Source organism: Lissotriton vulgaris, chromosome 3_1 (genome assembly GCF_964263255.1).
Source record: "Lissotriton vulgaris chromosome 3_1, aLisVul1.2, whole genome shotgun sequence".
Taxonomy (NCBI): Eukaryota; Metazoa; Chordata; class Amphibia; order Caudata; family Salamandridae; genus Lissotriton; species Lissotriton vulgaris.
Genome location: NC_141689.1, coordinates 762,485,559 through 762,506,787, shown reverse-complemented (window position 1 = coordinate 762,506,787; position 21,229 = coordinate 762,485,559).

Below are 21,229 nucleotides of genomic sequence, written 5' to 3'. Positions count from 1 at the left end.
CTAGTAGGGGTAACATACTAGGTTGGCAAGCACAGAAGGAACTGGGAGTGTACCTCAACCCCAACAAAACCCCACAAATTCTAGTGCAGGAAATAGAGGAGAGGGCTAGTAACATTGAAGAAGAATTTAAGGAGGTGTTCAGCTGGGAGCTAGGGGGCCTTAAAAATTACTCTCTTAAGATAAAGTTGAAGGAGCATGCTGTACCTGTGGTGGCGAAGGTGAGAAGCCGACCTATATCAATACAAGAAGCGGTCAGAGCGGAACTTAAGAAACTGTGCAACCTAGGGGTGATTGAACCTGTGGAAGCAACAGAGTGGCTGGCGCCGATCGTCGCAGCCAGGAAAAAGGATAACTCAGTCTGTTTGTGCATAGACCTCAGAGCGCTGAACAAAGAGGTTGTGGTAGACAAGTTCCCGCTACCCAACATTGCCCAAATGATGAGCAGATTGGAAGGAGCACAAGTGTTCTCAACGTTGGATTTAACCTCTACCTATTTCCAGGTCAGACTCCATGAGGATTCCCAAGAGCTGACAGCGTTCGTGACACCCATGGGGGCCTTCAAATTCAAGAGGATGCCGTTCGGCCTAGTCTCGGCTGCATCGGTATTCCAAAGGCTGATGAGCAACATACTCAGCGGCATCCCTGTTGTGTTATGTTACCAAGATGACGTGCTCATTTTTGGCGGAGACAACAGACAACACGACAACAGGTTAAGACAAGTGCTGGCGAGGTTCAAGGAACAGGGCTTAACAGTGAAAAGAGAGAAATGCAGGATCAGGTGTGAAGAGCTCGATTTCTTGGAACACAAGATAACATCTAGAGGCATTCAACCTAAAGTTGAGCTCCAGGACACCATATGCGGGTTGGCCCCACCTTAAAGCAAGGAAGAAATCAAATCTTTCATGGGCATGCTGGAGTTCTACAGCAAGTTTGTGCAGAGCTTTGCAAGCAGGACATAAGCCATACGCCTTTTACTGAAAAGAGATGTGAAGTTCGTGTGGAATGAAGAATGCCAAAGGGAATTCGAAGAGGTGAAGAAAGCCCTAGCAGCAGTCCTTAGCCTCAAAGCGTTTATACCTAACAGGAAAACTGTTATAACGACTGATGCGAGCTCTAAGGGACTAGGAGCAGTCCTGACCCAGATGGGTGTGGGCAAAGAGGAGACAATAGCCTTCGCATCAAGATCTCTCAAGAAGTCTGAGGTGAACTACTCAGTGATAGAAAAGGAGGCTTTGGCTGTGCACTGGGCTGTGAACAAATTCCGGGACTTCCTCTGGGACGCAAAGATCAATCTGAGGACGGATCACAAATCCCTGGTTGAGGTTTTCAACAAAAAAAGATTGGACGCCATCTCAAGTAGAATCAGACGTTGGGTGGTGAATCTTCAGGAGTTTACGTTCGACGTTGAATATGTTCCTGGGGCGAAGAATTTGGCCGCTGACTGCTCTCACGTCTGGTGGGTGAAATGGATGAAGAGCAAGCAGGTGAAGACAACGACGAAGATCAGGACGAGGCGCTGGCTGAAAAGGTATGTGCTATCACCCAAGGAGCCAAGGAGCCGTGGGTGAAGTAAATTGGAAAGAAGCCTTAAGAAATGATGACCTGTTGATGAAGGTGTATGAGAAGGTAACGGTTAACTGGAATCACCCTACAAACAAGATGACACCCTGCGGCCGTTCTGGATGGTCAAGGACAAACTATCCATCTCCAATGAGTGTCTGTTCCGTGGAACAAGGCTGATCCCTCCCAGTGTGTTAAGGGAGTATCTTACCGATCTCGCCCACGAGGGACATTTGGGAATCACCAAAACCAAGCAAAGAATGCGGGAAGACTACTGGTGGCCAAACATGGACAGCATGATTGAGAGAAAGGTCAGAGACTGTATACCATGCGCCATGAGTGACAAAGTCCTTAAGCAACACACACCTCCCATGCAATGCAGACCACCACCGGTGGGGCCTTGAGAAGAAGTGGCATTGGACATAATAGGGCCTCTCACAGGTGAACTTCGCACACCCTACATCCTGGTGCTCGTGGACATGTATTCCAGGTGGCCAGAGGTGAAGATGGTGTCTGAAATAACCACAAAAGTGGTCATTGAGTTTTTACAAGAACTGTTTCTCCGGGAAGGTCTACCAAGTAGTCACCTGACAGACAATGGGGTACTGTTATGCTCGAAAGAGATGGGGGAATTCCTTGAGAACAATGGGATAGTGCAGAAACGTTGGGCACTGTACCACCCCGAGACCAACGGAATGGTAGTAAGATTCAACAAAACGCTCAAAGAAAGCATCCAACTGGCAGGAACCAATGGGTTGAACTGGAAAGAGGAGATGAGAAACTGTCTAGAGGCGTATCGCCTGACCCCTCACCAAACAACGGGGATCACCCCCTTCGAACTCCTCAGAGCGAGGAAGCCTAACAAAAAGCTATCACCAGGTTGGATGGGGTGGCAGAAAGGGTGGACAGGGCACACTAGAGAAGCACAAGGGCTAGACAAGCAGCGCAGAGCCATGATAGAGAGGAAAGACAGGTTTGACAGGCTACACTCAGTGAAAGAGGTTGGGTTCAAGGTAGGGGGCACAGTAAAGATCAGAGCACCTACAGGCAGGGCACATTGGTCTGAATTCACTAAACCAACGAAGATTGTAAAACTGTTCAATAAAGCGGTAAAGACCAAGGAGGGGAAGGTATGGAATCTAGGAAGGGTGGCAAAGTGGCACCTCCCTCATGAGGTCATTGGTGGAAAGGTCAAGAGTGAGGAGCCGACCCGGAGGGTCGGGAGCCTACCCGCGAGGGTGTGTATTGGAGAACCCCATGCCTCACGCAGAAGTAGCCAGAGGGTGATTCGACGCCCAAGCACCTGGATCAATATGTGACTATGTAATTTCTCACCATGTTGGTGTTCTGTTTCTGGTATTACATGTTCCAAGGATTGTAGGGTAGGGGAAAGTGTGGTATCTTCCTATCGGTCGGAGCTGCCACCGCCTGGTTCACCCCTGCCCTCTGCTCTACCTTGGAACGCGCTGCATTGACATCATTTAGAATGTTGCTGTAGAGAGCGTTCCTGGGCTGTGGAATTTTAGTTTGCGATCTGAACATCATCTGCGCCAGCTTGTCACCTATGCACTACGCGCACGGCAGCCATTCTAGGTCACCTATGTATTACGTGCACGGCAGCCATTTTAGATATCATGGTCTCCTTGTCCACGACCGATCGCCAGCGCGCCCCTCTGACCCAGCAAGCATCCTCCGCGCACCCTGGCTCCCCCCTCCCTCCTCCTTATGAGCATGACCCATCTGCATGACCCTGTCCTTGGGAGTCACGCCAGCGCCTGACCAACACCTCCTCTCTTCCCATGAATGCCCCTCTGTTGATAAACCTCCCCTCTGCGCTGGATTGTCCACGCAGCATGAATACCACTCCATTGATGGCCCCTCACCCCGTGTCCGACTGTCCACACAGGTCCGAGGCCATTGCCTAAGCCGAGAGATACCATTTACTGCCCTTATTGTATGAGGTCGCTCTCCTTCAAAGGACCCTCTATTGATCCAGGCCTCCCCACCCCCTGTGACATGATCAGGCGCACACATCCTAAGACTCGACGAAACACTCAGCTGCGTGATGACCCTCTCTCTTATCAGCAGGTTGAGGACCTCCATTGTGAAGGTATATGGGGGTGGGATTAACACGAGGATTACGGGGATGTCTTTTCCCTTGCCTTACAAAGTTGTGATTGTAATAAAGGAAGGTCACATGCCATAAACCAGTGTATAAGAGGCCAGGCCTCTGAGTGGCTGTTAGAGCACCTCGAGACGATACCTTGTTGTCTGATCTGATGTGTTCTGCTCCGTCGGAATAAACTTCTGTTTCCTGCCTTCTGGTCTCCGGCGCCTGCCTCATTGCTTGGTAATTTGAATGGTACAAGGGCGGTTAGCGCCGGGCAAATCTTGAGAAAGGTCCTAGCCCTACCTTTTTCTACAATTGGCGTCCCAAAGCGTGGGGCCCATCAGCGACACGTGGATCCAGTGGGAGAGGTCCCGATGACAGAGTGAACGACTGCAACGATCGGGAAGAGCTCATGTCTGATAGACCCTCGTCTGACAGCCGATCATCCGACCTTCACTAGTTCTGAACAGACCTCTCTCGAGTGATCTACGGTCCTGACTGGGAACCATCAGGAGTGCCGCGAACATCACGAAGGAGAGAGGACGATCGGGCGCTGGATCCAGAGGACAGGAAACCGTCCATGCGGTCCGGGTAAGGTCGTGTAAACACGACGAATTGAGGAAAATTGTTTATTTGGATAATACTAGTATTACGCTTTGTTGAAACCTCTGGAGATTCGCTGTCTGCAAACGGGGAAAAACAAACAGGCTCTCTCTTTGCAAACAGTGAAGGATAGGTAACACAGACTTTTGTCCCTATTGTAATCCGTCGTGCCTATTTTCCTCCCCCACTGTTTCCCGAACTGTCGTTCGTGGATTATTGTCTGGAGATTCTTTTTCTGCAAACAGGGAAGAACAAGGTCTCTCTTTGCAGGTAGAGAAAGAGTGGGTAACGATAACTTTTCGTGCCCACTTATTCTCCCCACTGAATTGTTTGATTGGCCGATTATTCGGTATTGGTTCGTTTGAGGTATTCACCGCCGGCAAACAACGGAGAATAGAAATATTCTGTCTAGTCTTTGCCCGCCGTGATAAGATAGGTAGTGCAGACTTTTGTCCCCGGTGTAAACCGTCATGCCTATCTTCTCCCCACTGGTTGGTAGCCTGTTTAGCCCGGACCGCTTATTAGAGATGAACCATCCAGCTCCACTGGAGGGCACCCCTAATAAGGACATGTTCACTAAGTATGGACTAGTCGCTATAGCCTACACTAGACTATGGCATAAATATACGAAAAAGAACCCTGAAAGTCAGTGGCCACTGATAGGTTCCTTTAATGAAAATAAAATAAAAACATTAGAAATAGCGCTCCAGAAGAATAAGACCACGCCCACTATGCTCGACAGTATCGGCATGTGGCGCAAAGAAACGGAACAACGAAAGAAAAGAGAAGAAGCAAAAATAGGGAAAGAATTACGAAAGGCAGCCCACCTGGCCGCAAAACAACTAGAAGAAGAAAGAAAAGAAAGAAAAGAAGCTACACAAAACCAAGAATCAGGGTCAACAGGCCAATGTCCTGTTAGGACCCCCTCTGCGCTCTACCCTGAACTACCCTCCAAACAACGGGCAAACGATGAGTTACTGCTAGGTCCCCCAATCATCTACATGCCCCCTCCATATGCTCCCAGCCAACAAAACCTGCAAGCCCCGAGTGTGAGTGAAAGTGACCCTAGTGCTAGTGCACCGGCCCTTACGGCCTCCGCACCAGCCACATTAACAACTTCGTCAGGCGACCCCGAGGCTAGCAAACAATCATCAGCCAGGTTAAATAGGTTAAGCAAAGATGAGCGGGATGGGATCGACAAAATAGCAAAGACATTGGTAGAACGAAGGGAGAGCGAAGAATACACAATGAGCGTATATAATTCACATGCCGACAGTCATAAACGGCATTTCCTTTTACGATTCAGCTACTACACCCTGAACGCGTATGAAGATAGGTATCAGAGTAAGGGTCCAGCTAAACTATGAATGAAACTTATATAGCGCACGACTTACCCTGGGGCATCTCAGCGCTTGCTTAGGGAACCCGTCCTGGTATTCCCCTGTGAGATAACCCTGGCAGGGTATCCACAAGGTGAAAGCCAGGCATCCCACCGCGAGGGGCCGTTGTGGAGATTAAGCAAGCTATTGCCCAGAGTCGCAGAGTGTGAACCCGTGAGTCGAGAAGGCACCGGAGCGAGAATTAACGAGTCCGTGGAATTTTTGAGCCCAAGACCCGCCGAGGCGGGGAATTGAACCCTGGTCCCGGCCCGAACTCCAGCTCCAGGTCTGCCGCCTCTAACCACTGAGCCACACTGTATAGGAAGATTGATGTTGGAGATGGGACTGAACGTGAGGCGACGGAACTCTTCATGCAAATACTTGAGGTCTTCCGCCACCTCGCGGAACAGAAACCCGAAGCCAAGGTTACGGTCCCTGAAACAACCTCGGCAGAAGTAGCCAATACTATGATGCCTATCAGAGAAGCGGCTCCTTACTGGATCCCGCCACGGGGCCAGGGAACGAGCGATGATGTTAATAGTGAAAATGCAAAGGGGAGGGTTGTGTACAATTGGGTTTACCAACCATGGGACCGACAAGACATCCTAACCTTTAAGCAAACCCTGCCCGACTTAAGGAAGAACCCGACGGCATTTTATACCGAATTAGGCACAGCCTTGGGTTCGACAATAATGACTTTAGCAGATATTGACTTGTTCTTTGGGTTATGCCTGCCAGCTGATGTGTGGAAGCAAATCCGGAAGGTTGACCACACGGATCTGTTTGGACATACCTGGGACCAACTCGGTAAACTAGATAGGCAGCGAGAGCCGGGGAGTAAACCAGTGAAGGACATACTGGAACTCCCAGACAAACTGGTCCAGAAGTTAAAAACCCTGGTCCCGGAAAGAAAAGTAGACTGGTCGATAGTCACGGCCTGTCGACAGAAACCCCAGGAGGATGTGTCAGAATACTTCTCCCGATTCGAGACCGTGTTCTCCGACTACAGTGGCCAAGACATGACCACCGCAACCGGACAGCACCTGTTTGTGCAAAATTACGTAAAGGGACTAACACAGGAAGTCTCCCAAAAACTGCAGACGAGTGAGAGTAGTTGGGGGGCCTCCAAACCCGCAGCTATCCTTCAGATGGCTCAGTATTACGAGCACCAAAAGAATGAGAATGATAGGGCGTCCGAGAAAAAGAAGAAAGATTTGAAGGAAAGGGTAATGATAGCCCAGATACAGGGTATAGCACTAGGACGGGAACACCAAAGGGGGAACTACCAATCAACCACCCCCAGAGATCTACCTCCTAAAGATCACACCCCAGCACCCCACACTGGACGTAGAGACGTTAGCAATGACCAATGCGCCTTCTGCAAAGGGCTTGGTCATTGGAAATTCCAGTGTCCAGTTCTGATAGAAATGAATAGAAATAGGGAGTCCAGGGATGTGGCGGGTGGTCCGAGGAATAGAGTACAGGGACGAGGGAGCCCCAACGACACCAATAATGACGGATCAGGAAGACTGAACACATTTGACCGACCCCGACAGAACCAATATCAGCTATCTGAAGGTGAACATACCCCCGACTTTGCATAGGACTGCCAGGGGCAAGGGAGGGATCCAGTCGAGCTCTGTGTTGACCAGCGAGGTCCTTATGTCACCGCTAAGGTCTTGGGTACAGAGTCTCCATTCTTGGTAGACACTGGGGCGACACGTAGTGTGTTATCAAAACGACTGATTCCAAGGGCACCCTTGTCTGGCTCACACATAACGTCGATAGGTTTCGATGGGACGCCCTCCACTAACCCCCTGTCCGTACCTATTACCTTTGACCTAGAAAACAACACCACTGACGCGACATTTCTACTCTCCTCCAACTCCCCTGACGCCATTATGGGTATTGACTTACTGAAACATTTTCGAGCTACCATTAGGTGTTCCCCAGATGGAATACGAGTCATCCTGTACGACAACCCAGACATGCCCAGACCCCGTCCCCCACGACACATGTGCTCCATAACTGACGCTGATATGTCCTTGCTTGACACCCTGCCTCCGTATCTGTGGGCCAAGAATGACTCTGATGTGGGACGAATGATGATTGATCCTATTCACATAACTGTACGACAGGACGCTATGCTCCCGAAACTCCCGCAATATCGGATATCGCCAGAGGGTGAGAAGGCACTGGTAGCGATCATTCAGTCTCTGGTAGACGCAGGAGTGGTTGAAGAAGTGGTTAGCAACGTCTGCAACAGCCCAATCCTACCTATTGTTAAGAAGCAAGGTGAAGGAGATGAGAAAGCGTACCGCTTCATCATCAACTTGCGAGAGATTAACAAAGTGGTTGTACCCCAATATCCTGTGGTCTCTGATATCACCACCATTCTGACCCTCATCCCGTCCACTGCCACCACCTTCTCTGTTATCGACCTTAAAAACGTGTTTTTCTCTATCCCCATTCATCCAGACAGCCGTTATCTCTTCGGCTTCACCTTAAAATCCCGTTCGTACCGATTTTGTAGAGCTCCCCAGGGGTACACTGAAAGTCCCAGCATTTACAGCCAGGCCCTCAAAAGACAGCTGGATGCCTTCCAGCTACCAAAGGGAGTGGTGTTGATCCAATATGTTGATGATATCCTTTTGGCGGCCGACACCACCCCGCTTGCAACGACAGCCACCGTCCAACTCCTACACTTTCTTGCAGAGAATGGCCATAAAGTCTCCAAAAAGAAGTTACAGTTCTGTCAGCCACAGGTGACTTACCTAGGCCATCTTCTGTCCAAAGAAGGGAGGAAACTCACACCCGACCGAATCCAAACCATCCTAGATACCCCCATCCCGAAAACACAAAAGCAGGTCCGCTCTTTGGTTGGCCTAACCTCTTTTTGCAGACAGTGGTTGCCTAACTACAGTCTCATTGTGAAACCATTACTTGCCTTGTTGACCAAAGATGTCCCCTCCCCGCTTCCTTGGACCACTGAGTGTCAAGCCTCCTTTAAGGAATTACGGGATGCACTCTGCTCAGCGCCCGTCCTCGGAACGCCGGATTACTCCAAACCCTTCTCCCTCTTCACCCACGAAAGGGAGGGATGCGCATTGTCTGTCCTAACTCAATCAATTGGTCCTAAGCAGCGCCCTTGTGCCTACTTCTCCGCCACTCTTGATCCTGTAGCCAGAGCTTTGCCTGCCTGCCTTTGAGCAGTAGCCGCCGCTGCTGTCTCTATCCGTCAGAGCGAGGGAATTGTACTTTCCAACTCCCTCACAGTGCTAGTACCCCATGCGGTCGACACCCTCTTGAACCAGACCAAGACCCAACACCTGACTAGCGCACGACTGACAGGGTACGAGTTGACTCTGCTTGCACCCCACATCACACTAAAGAGATGCACGACTTTGAATCCTGCCACATTGTTACCCCTGCCTGAAAATGACCCCGACATTCCTCCCATCCACGACTGTGTGACCCTCACGGACGAACAAACTAGGAATAGGGTTGACCTCCGAGACACTGCATTCCCTGACCCCGATGGAGAGCTATGGGTAGACGGCTCTTGCATCAAACTCCCAGATGGCACCACCTCAGCTGCCTATGCAGTAACGACAGCCCGAACAGTAGTTGAGACAGCTTGCATCACACAACGATCTGCCCAAGCAGCAGAGCTGATAGCCCTCACCCGAGCATGCATCATAGCCGCAGGGACCACCACGAACGTATATACGGACAGCCAGTATGCCTTCGGAGTGGTCCACCATTTTGGGCTCCTGTGGAGAGAGAGGGGATTCCTGACGTCCCACGGCACCCCGATCCTCCACGGAGATCTAGTCTCCGCTCTGATTGAAGCAGTTCTCCTCCCCAAACGATTAGCGGTGATCAAATGTCAGGCACACAAAAAGGTGACAGACTTAGTTGGACAAGGGAATGCATTGGCCGACATCACTGCACGAACCACAGCCGAGAATAGGACGGTGACACGCATGTACGTGACCAGGTCACAAGCAGAAACATGGAGTGACACAAGGATAATGATCAGAGACATACAATCGGCCAGCACCCCTCACGAGCTGACTAAATGGGCAGGGGTGGGTTTGAAGGATGAGGAAGGCTGTTGGCGAACGAAGGATGCAAGCAAATGGATGCTGCCCGACTCATATCTGATTCCCATACTGACCATGGCTCACTCCCCCGCACACATAGGATCTGCACCCATGATTGAACTCATTTCCAAAGTCTGGCATAACGACAAAATCCCTGACTCAGCCAGACGCCTAGTTCAGCAGTGCCTTATCTGCCTGCAACACAACCCCGGGAAAGGGACTGTAGTGCCCCGGGGAGGGTTTGGGACCCCCAATCACCCCTTTGAGGTCCTTCAGATGGATTACATCCAACTAGAGAGATGCCAAAACCTGAAGTATGTACTAGTCATCGTATGTGCCTTCAGCAAATGGGTAGAAGCCTATCCAACCCGTGACAACACTGCCATGACTACTGCCAAAGTACTACTGAAGGAATTCTTCCCTCGCTATGGCCTTTGCCGAATTTTATGGAGCGACAATGGCCCCCACTTCATAGCTGAGGTTATCCAGCTAATCCTGAAAGGGTTGGGGGTGAAGCAACGATTCCATGCGGTCTTCCACCCCCAATCCGCTGGTCTAGTGGAACGCCACAATGCCACACTAAAGCTGAAACTGGCAAAAATAGTGGCCACCACTGGACTTAACTGGCCGGATGCCCTCCCACTGGCTTTGTTATCGATGCGCTCCACTCCCACCAAGCACCATTTGACCCCCTACAAGGTCGTGTTCAGGCGGCCAATGAATCTCTGGACTGCTCCCAAACCGACCTCCATTCATGACGTCCCAGACGTCCTACTATCTGATTATTTGTGCAAGTTAACTAAAACGTTGTCTGTCATTCATCAACAGGTGCAGCAGGCCATCCCCGATGCTTCCAGGGGCCCCGGTCACGACATCCAACCGGGAGATTTCGTATTGATACGAAACTTCCAGCGAACCAAGAGTCTGGAGCCTCGGTGGACGGGCCCCTGGCAAGTGCTGATCACCACCCGAACGGCACTCCGAGTGGAGGGGAAGAGGCACTGGCTGCACGCGCATCATTGCCGGAAGGTCTCTGCAAACCTGGCCACGACAGAAAACATCAGCACCCAAGAAGAGCTCCTGAGCAAAGACCGACCGATATTGGACTGTTATCCAGATACTGAGGCACTCGAACTTGCAAAATTCTCTGATCCTACTTTGCCATCCAGAGAAGGGTATTTCCTGCGTCGAAAGGAGGGAGTCTCGGCTAAGTAGGCCACGGACTAAGTTAAAATCTCAGAACGGTGACCTACACACAATCAAGGGTTGCCGGGAGAGAAGCTAAACGAGGTCTGTGGTTCTGCCCACTACCGAGCCCCTTGAAGGTGATGGAAGCGCCAAATAAGAAGATGATGGAAGCGCCAGATAAGAAGATGATGGAAGCAACGGGAAATACCCAGTATAGAAATTCAAAGACTGACAGCCTGCACAAATCAAAGACAATTGCACTCTTCATTGCCTTCCTCTTCTGCCTTCTCCTCATGACCTCCTTCTGGATCCTGGAGGAGAGCACACCGGCTCATGAGACATTACTACCTACTGCACAGCCAACACCCCTGAAGGAGCATCACCTAATCTCTCTGTCGCCTCAGCTCCGAGAAAGGCGCAGGGAATTCTGGAACAATTCCTTCGTGCAACTGCTGCACCAACACAACCTTGCTGCAAATGCTACGAACTGTTGGATCTGCGGGTTGCTCCCGCATGCCACTGGACACTCCATCCCCTTCATCCCTTCACCCTTCTCAGTTCACGGCTCTTGCCTCGCCTGGTTGATCCTCATGCAAGAAAGCCACAGGGACAACGCCACCTCCAGCCGGACCGTGTCACACTTCTACTCTGGGTTCTGGCTGAACAAAACAGGAAAGACCCCAGCTGCCCTGTGTCCTGCGCTCGCAGGCGCCACCTTCATCAAAGACATTCCAGCCAAAGAACGAGTCGAAGTACAGGTGCTCCACAATCCAGCCAGGACCACCTTCACTCATCTGCAAAAACAAACTACCGCCACTCTGACTGTGGCCCTGTCTGTTATCAATATCACAGGTCTTGTGTGTCTCGAAGGCCAGGGAACGCAGCTGGTGGGTTACAGCGCCTGCCGAATCACCAGAACATTGGACTCAGCTGAACCCCCTTCTTTTGTTGCTTCTCCAAACATGTACTTTGTGTGTGGCACCAAAGCTTACACCTGGCTCCCCAGAGGTTGGAAGGGCACCTGTTACATTGCCTTCGTTCTCCCACCCACATATGTAGCCCCTGCCAACCACCACCGGCAGAGGCGTGCAGACGACCTTGGACAAGCCGACTCCACCGGAGCACAGTTCCTGGATGCAGCAAAGGGACTTGTTCCTCTGTGGGGTCCAATGGCAAACAGCCGTGCTATCCGACACCTGACCCAGGCCGTAGAAACAACGATCAACATCACGGCTGGCATCCTCGCCAACAACACTGCGGAACTTCAGGCGGTCCGCCTTGTGACCCTTCAAAATCGACTCGTCCTAGACGTGGTCCTAGCCGACCGAGGAGGAGCATGCCGCATCATCGGATCCAGCTGCTGCACCTACGTGCCTGACAACTCGCCTTCAGTCTACAAAGCCATTGAACACCTCCACAGACTGTCCTCAGAGGTTCACCAAGAGCAGGAAGGATGGTCGCTTGGGAGCTGGTTTTGGGACACTTTGAAAAATTGGGGTTGGAAGTTGTTTTCCTTCATACTGGTACCTGTTGTGTTATTATGTGGGTGTTGCTTAGGTATCCAATGTCTGCCACCTTTGCTCGGCCTTGCTTCTAGCTGTATGTGCCCAAAGACTTTGGACTTCCGAAATGAGCACATGAGCCCCCTCTATGAAGTAGAAATACGTGGCCTTATGGGGATAAATCCGAACTGACAAGTTGGCGAGACATGTTAAAAGGGAGGACTGTGGAATTTTAGTTTGCGATCTGAACATCATCTGCGCCAGCTTGTCACCTATGCACTACGCGCACGGCAGCCATTCTAGGTCACCTATGTATTACGTGCACGGCAGCCATTTTAGATATCATGGTCTCCTTGTCCACGACCGATCGCCAGCGCGCCCCTCTGACCCAGCAAGCATCCTCCGCGCACCCTGGCTCCCCCCTCCCTCCTCCTTATGAGCATGACCCATCTGCATGACCCTGTCCTTGGGAGTCACGCCAGCGCCTGACCAACACCTCCTCTCTTCCCATGAATGCCCCTCTGTTGATAAACCTCCCCTCTGCGCTGGATTGTCCACGCAGCATGAATACCACTCCATTGATGGCCCCTCACCCCGTGTCCGACTGTCCACACAGGTCCGAGGCCATTGCCTAAGCCGAGAGATACCATTTACTGCCCTTATTGTATGAGGTCGCTCTCCTTCAAAGGACCCTCTATTGATCCAGGCCTCCCCACCCCCTGTGACATGATCAGGCGCACACATCCTAAGACTCGACGAAACACTCAGCTGCGTGATGACCCTCTCTCTTATCAGCAGGTTGAGGACCTCCATTGTGAAGGTATATGGGGGTGGGATTAACACGAGGATTACGGGGATGTCTTTTCCCTTGCCTTACAAAGTTGTGATTCTAATAAAGGAAGGTCACATGCCATAAACCAGTGTATAAGAGGCCAGGCCTCTGAGTGGCTGTTAGAGCACCTCGAGACGATACCTTGTTGTCTGATCTGATGTGTTCTGCTCCGTCGGAATAAACTTATGTTTCCTGCCTTCTGGTCTCCGGCGCCTGCCTCATTGCTTGGTAATTTGAATGGTACAAGGGCGGTTAGCGCCGGGCAAATCTTGAGAAAGGTCCTAGCCCTACCTTTTTCTACAGGGCGAGCGCCTCTGTGAGACTTGACGGGGCTGTTGATGCTAGCCAGCTGTGGCTGGGGTCCTGTACTTCAAATCTATCTCAACAATAAATGTGCCTGTTGATACTAATTCTGGGACTCTCCTGTGGTCATTTCTACACAGGAGCTGCATGCTGATTGGCTGTTAATACTCCAAACCAGGAAGTGTTGGCAGCCATGTTTTTTGTAGGGAGAGCAGAGTCAGAAGAAAACAGTAAAACAAAGTTGAGAAATAAGGAAACGGGGCAGGGTAGTAACATTCTGAGCCTATAGTGTTGGTCAGGGGGTGGTACACGGATCTTTAGGCTCAATTTTTATTTAAAAAAAATAAAAAATGGCGGGGTACTCGTGCAGTAGTTGTACGTGGTGGAAAAGGTTAAAAAAAAAAGTAGAAGTCGGTTTTATTCATTAGGTCCCGGGGGGCAAATTATGGGGGCAATTTTTCTGCATAATGGGGGCTTGTAAGGTGCCCTGAGCACTGGGGAATGGAACTCCCCTGTTTTTATTTTGAAGTATTCGGGGGGATTACGGTCGTACTCCTCGCAGTCTCGTGAGGGGCACCCCTCAGGTCTTTAAAAAATAAATTTTTGAAGCTCTCTCTCTCTCCCCGTACACGTCGCGGGGAACACCACATTTCTGGGGCAGTGATATGTAAAATGACCTTCCAGCTCCGGGTACCTGCATTGTCTGGAGTTTTTTATTAATGTTGGGAGGGTGGGCTTGATAACACCTCCTTGTAAATTCCCATAGAAGCCTATGTTCTGGTGTTAACATGGGCTTCTATGGGAAATAACAAGGTCTTATTATGAAGCTTATTATCTCTGTTTTATCGGCAGTTTCCTGCCAATAAAACAGTGATAATTTTAATACCGGTCCTTGATAAAATGCACCTAAGTTTACTGCTCAAAAAAAAGAGCAATGGGCCATAGTACCAACAAAAGGCAATACATTATTGTCGCTTTTATTGCCAGGAAACTGCTGATAAAGCGGCGATAATGGGCTTGATAATATGCCCTTGTGAATAACCATAGCAGCCCAGGTTAACATCAGAACATGGGCTGCTATGGGAATTTACAAGGGCCTATGGTTTTTTATTAATGTTGGGAGGGTGGGCTTGATAATACGTCCTTGTTAATTGCCATAGAAAACTATGTTCTGGTGTTAACATGGGCTTCTATGGGAAATAACAAGGCCGTATTATCATGGTCATTATCACCGTTTTATCTGCAGTTTTTTGTCAATAAAACGGCGATAATTGTAGCACCGGTCCTTGATAATATGCACCTAAGTTTACTGGTCAAAAAAAGAGCAATGAGCCATATTATCAACAAAAGGCAATACATTGTCGTTGCTTTTATCGGAAGGAAACTGCAGATAAAGCGGCGATGATGGGCTTGATAATATGCCCTTGTCAATAACCATAGGAGCCCAGGTTAACATCAGAACCTGGGCTGCTATGGGAAGTTACAAGGGCCTAATATCAAGCACATTATCGCCGCTTTATCGGCAGTTACCTGTCAATAAAAGCCGCGATAGTGTATCGCCTTTTGTTGATGATATGCTCGTTCATTTCTATGATAGTATGTAAAGCTTTCCTTTTTTGTTGGTGTAGCAGTTGTACTCTCTTCGCATGCTCAGCGTCGTTTCGAAGCCCACGTTTTCTTTTTCTTAAAGTTCAACAAGCAAACCTTTCTTTATATCAGTTAGTAAATCTTGCACTTTCTTTTTCCGGTTCGTGTGTGTCATCCGCTGCTGTACTTTTGTACAGTATTAATAGTCATATTCCATGGGAAATGACAAGGCTGTATTATGAAGCTCATTATCGCCATTTTATCGGCAGTTTCCTGCCAATAAAAAGGCGATAATTTTAACACCGGTCTTTGATAATATGCACCTAAGTTTACTGGTCAAAAGAAGAGCAATGAGCCATATTATCAACAAAAGGAGATAATATATCGCCTTTTATTTGATAATATGCTCCTTCATTTCCATGATAGTATGAAAAGTTTCCTTTTTTTGGGTGTAGAAGTTGTATTGTCTTTGCATGCTCAGCTTCAGCAACCTTTCTTTATATCAATTAGTAAATCTGTCGCTTTCTTTTCCCGGTTTGTGTGTCAGCCGCTGCTGTACTTTTGTACAGTATCAATAGTCATATTTTTTATATATTTATTTGAAAGGTAGTGCCGAGGAGCCAAACGTTGATTATGTACTCCGTCCACTGCCATTTTAGTAGAATTCAGTAGTTTTCAATCCTAGTCTTGACTATCTTACTATAGTATTTCAACATTATTTTTGTTGTGGGCCGTCATTAGGCGTGGGCGGAAAATCCGTTCCGCTCGCGGATTTTGCGGATTTTCGGGAAATCCGCAATCCGCGAGATTTGCGAATTTCCCGCAAAATCCGCAAATCCGCGAGCAGCGGATTTTGCTCGCACTGCTCGCACTGTTCGCGTGAGTTCGCGCCCCGCGAATAAGTGCAAAATTGCAGAAATACGATCTTAGCAAAACTGAAAGTAACTACTTACCAGGTTCAAAAGTTCAGGCTCATCATTAGTAGCCATTTCCTGGAGTGCTTCCTGAGGGGCCCCTCCAGAGTTCAGTTGCCAGTTGAAACTAGTATGTGACCCTGCTCTGAACCTCAGAATAGTTACACATATGCCACAAAGGTCCTGAATTACAGCTAAGGGAGACAAGCAGGAGCCAGGCTGGAAGTTAAAATCCATTAATCAGCCCCTAATTCATTATTGTCAGTTGGGGCAGGGCAGGTGTTGTAACTAATTTTGCAACAATGAAAGCACTTAGCAAGTGCAAAAGATCACTAATAAGGGCGCACTAAGGAAGCAGGTGCCAGCTAAAAAAATATTCTGTGACACATGAATCAGCCCCAAATTAATTCAGGTCACTTGAGGCAGGGAAGGTGTGCTTTGCTTTGCCGAAAATAATGTACACTGGACAACCAGAGGGTGTGGTGATGAAACAGAGGGTGGCATGGGTGGGCCAGAGGGTGGCATGAGTAGTCAGAGAGTGGCAGTGGTGACAGAGAGTGGCAGTGATGAAGAAGAGTGTCCCAAACAGGCTGGACACGTAGAAACAACAAGTTCGCGAAACTTGCGACCCGACAGGTAAGTTCGCAATTTGCGAAAGTGTACAAAACCCTCGCGAACTGGCAGAAACACGGGCGAACACAAAAAAAAAAAAAATCCGCAAATTCGCGGGAATTCGCGGATTTTGCGGATTGCGAATCCGCAAATCCGCAAAATTCGCGAACGCGAGATCCGCAAAATTCGCTCATGCTTAGCCGTCATACCCCTCCCCCACAAAATAAAAGAAGTATGTCGTTTTTTTTAATTAACTTTTATTAAACAATAAATATAAACAAAACTCAATTATAACTATATTAGAATTGGAAAAATAACTTAAACAATGTTATAAACAAATTGTGAAATGGATTCCAAAAGGTGTCCGATTGTTAATCTGCAAAAGAAAAAAGAAAATTAGAGTTTATAATTATGTAGATGTGTGTAAATGAGCTGAAGCAATATGGGGCATATTATCAAGAACGGCGATAAAATTATCGCAGTTTCAGCGGTAGGAAACTGCAGCTAAAGAGGCGATAATGAGCTTGATAATATGCTGTTGTGAATTCCCATAGCAGTGCAGGTTCTGGTGTTAACCTGGGCTACTATGGGAATTTACAAGGGCATATTATCAAGCTCATTATCTCCTCGCCGTTCTTGATACTATGCCCCTACAAGGTTTGGTAACTCTACGGTTTTACGTGTGCAGTGTGAGTCGTACATTCCACATACCAGTTCTGTTATAGTGCTGCGTTCAAGTGGTGTCTATATAGAAGTGCCTAGTGCAATTCTTCTACACATCTACACGTCGAAGACAGCAGTGTCTAAGTTTAAGAGAGAAAGAGAAATGATGTCACAGAGAGTGAGAGAGAGAAAGAGAGCGAAAACAACATTAAAACTGTGTCGCAGAGTCTGGAGTTGAGATTTTTTCCTTGCGTCACTTTACTCATGTTAAAAGTGACTCAAAAGTGGCGTAATAAGGTTGTGTATCTGTTTGTCAGACTGTTGTAACCTATCTAGGGTCATTGCTCGTAGGTAATTATAGATCAAACCCATTATAGCCACTTTAGCGGCAGTTTGCTGCCGATAAAGTGGCGATAATTTTGTCGCCAAGGCTTGATAATATGGCCCTCTCTCGTTTCACAAATAAAGCTAACACTACAGTTTTACTAGTGCAGTGTACCTGGTACATTTTACTTGTTACAGTGCCGCGTTCAAGTGGTGTCTATATGGAAGTGCCTACTGCGTTACTGACGCCCGTTATGCCAAATTATTTCTAATGCATTCCTATGAAGGATTTGTAGATCTAGGCCTCTGTGCTTAACCTTTTTATAAACTTTGCGGCAAAACACATAAGAAAGTAGACTTCACAACTTCAATTCAACAATTCTTCTACACGTCCAAGCAGACAGCAGTGTCTAAGTTTAAGAGAGAAAGAGAAATGATGTCACAGAGAGTGAGAGAGAGAGAAAACATTAAAACTCTGGGCCATAATATCAAACTGGGTGACAAAATTATCGACACTTTATCGGCAGGAAAGTGTCGCTAAAGTATTGATAATGGGTTTGATAATATGCTCTATGGAATTCCAATCGAAGCTCATGACTGATGTCCTTCACATCTAACATGACCTTCGATTAGAATTCTATAGAGCATATTATCAAACCCATTATCGCCACTTTCCTGCCGATAAAGTGGCGATAATTTTGTCGCCCAGGCTTGATAATATGGCCCTCTCTTGTTTCACAAATAAAGCTAACACTACAGTTTTACGAGTGCAGTGTACCTGGTATATTTCAGTTGTTATAGTACCGCGTTCAAGTGGTGTCTATATGGAAGTGCCTACTGCATTACTGACGCCTTTTATGGCACCTTTTTTCTAATGCATTCCTATGAAGGCTTTGTAGATCTAGGCTGCTGTGTTTACCTTGTATAAAGAGTGCGGACACCGAAGTTCACCACTCCACTTGAACTCTGCTTCTATACGTCAAAGTATATTCAATAAGTTTCAGAGAATTCCATTCTTGTACTCGATAGGCCGTAGTTGCTTCTGAACAATGTTTGCTGAAGGAAACAAAAGGACATTTTGATTAGTCATCGTAAACTGAGTTGAGTAACTACTATCAAAAGTGAATTTTAATGTGGGTTCTCAATATTCCGTAGTTAAGACTGTTGCAGCTCCATCAAACAAATGAAGATCAATAAGTTAATAGAGGCCTGGGACGGCCTTGTGATGCAGAAAAAAAAATACTATCATGGACGTACAATTAATAATAATAGAGGCCTAAGCACGTGGCGTAGTACAGAAATATGACACAGAAATGTATGCACGCACAATATTTAAGATTAGAGGTGTATAGGACCTCGTGACTTATAAAGAAATATTTTAAATATGTAAGTACAATTTAAAACCATTGAGGGGTAGAAAAGCCATATGAAGGATAAAAAAATAGTATTATGCATATACAATTTACAGTGGAGGCTGATGTTGTGACGTCTTCTCTTACCTTTGTTTTTGTCGTCTTTTGTTGTGTCTTGAAAGGCTGTGGTTTAGCTGAGTCTGGGGTGTTTTCGACAGTCTGTGGTGTCATCGCAGCAGAGGCAGGCAAAAGAGAGCGTGCTCATGTCAGTGCCCGCATTATATGGTAACCGTGGGGGCTGACCAAACCAAGCCCAGGGCCGTCATTGGTAGCGTTTTCGCAGTCTGCAAGAATGATGGCCCTGGGGGACATCCCATTGGCTAATGTATTGGTTTCCAGGCTAAATGATAGCAAGCACGCTTGGTGGTGGCATGTGTGTAGTGTGGACGGGCGTGCATGTGCAAGTATGAGTGTGTGCACTAACAATAAACAACAGAGAGAGATGGGGGCGGTGTTATAATGTACGCAGAGGCAGGCCCAGAATCGGATCTGCAATGAGTCAGCACTTCTAATTATTCTCCTTAGCGCACCCTGAGCTCTGATTTGTCACTTAGAGGGTGATCGCACCATAGTTTGTACTGCTTATCATACTCAGCGTGTACCCGCGCATACAGTACGAATATGCTTTGACGTTATGCGTCGCATTAAAGCTTCGGTGTGACGTCATGTACGGCGTTCTGTATGCGAAAGGGGGCAATGTTTCTACTAGGTTTAAAACATGTATGTATTTAATGTACATACTAAGGGCAGACATTTGGGATAACTATGATTTTTTTTTAATACTTGTAATAATCATATATTACTTTTGAAAAGAATTACACAAGTCGCGGTAGAACATCATGCGTACTCGTATTGAAAGAGTTGCGCAAGCGCATCATAAGCGTACGCAAAGCCATGTGACTTAAAAAGTAGAGATTTGATTGGTTCATAACTTTTCCATTTGCGACTGTTGAAAGTTCCGTCCATTATAATGTTTTGACTTTGACTTTCTAAGAAGAAGCATTTGTTCTGAGAATCTTCTCAAATAGAAGAAAGATCACAATAATAGGAGCAATGGAGTCATCTTCCAGCAGTTCTTCCGAGGGAGATTTTATTCCTGAAGAACCTCCAAAGAAGAGGAAAGAAGATCTAATTTGGAAGTTTTTCACTTTTCCAGAAGGTCAAAAAAAGGTTAAGGCTCCAAAAGTAACTTGTAAAATTTCCGAAACAACTCTTTCAAGGGGTGATCCATGTAAAAAATACTCCTTTGGCGCAGCAAATATGATGCGGCACGTGAAGAATCTGCACCCCAAGAACTTTGCTCGAGCTGCAAGACGGAGGTTGCACAAGAACCCACCTGCTGCTACACCAAGCACATCAACTGCGGCAGCAGCATTTTCAGCAAGCAGTCCACTCCCACATATTGATTCTGACTTTGCTAAAGTTAAAATTCTATGCATTTATTGCGATAAACTTTTGTGTTATGGGGAACAGTCTATAGACTTGATGAAACTTAGGCTGCAGGATCATTGCTGTCTTTGACATTAGTTGTTCTTTTTTTCATTCTTTTGTTCCGCTTGGAATTTGTTGAGAAAACACACAAAAAATACAAAACAAAAAAACAGTTCTTTTTAGAACTACCTTCACTGGTAAAGAACTATATTTCTATGTTAGGCTGTAAAAGTTTATCAGAATGAATGTGTAGTTCATAAATGAATGAATGAATATGTTACTAGTGTATGGAGAATGTGAAAGTGTAGAACTATAAGGAACTGCTACAGCATAAATCTATAAGGTGTTTATCTATAGTATACTGTAGTATGTCCGAAGCACTTGAATGTATCATATGTACATAAATATGTTACAAGTCTATGTTTCAATTTGTGCTGCTGGTGAAAGTGCCTGGGTGAATATGTATGTCTTAGGGGTGGATTAACAATCCCCTTGTGTCACTTTTGTGACACTGCGGTGGTGCTAAAGATGTGCCATGGTGTGTGGTATTAACAATGTGACGCATCTGGAAGGTGTATCACATTGTAAAGCGCTGCGCCAGAAGAGGGTTTCTTGTGCAGAAGGGGGTGCAGCAAGGCCTCCTAAAAGTGACTGAGTGAAATGTATAACATTTTATTCAGTGACTTTGAGCTTATGCTGCGTC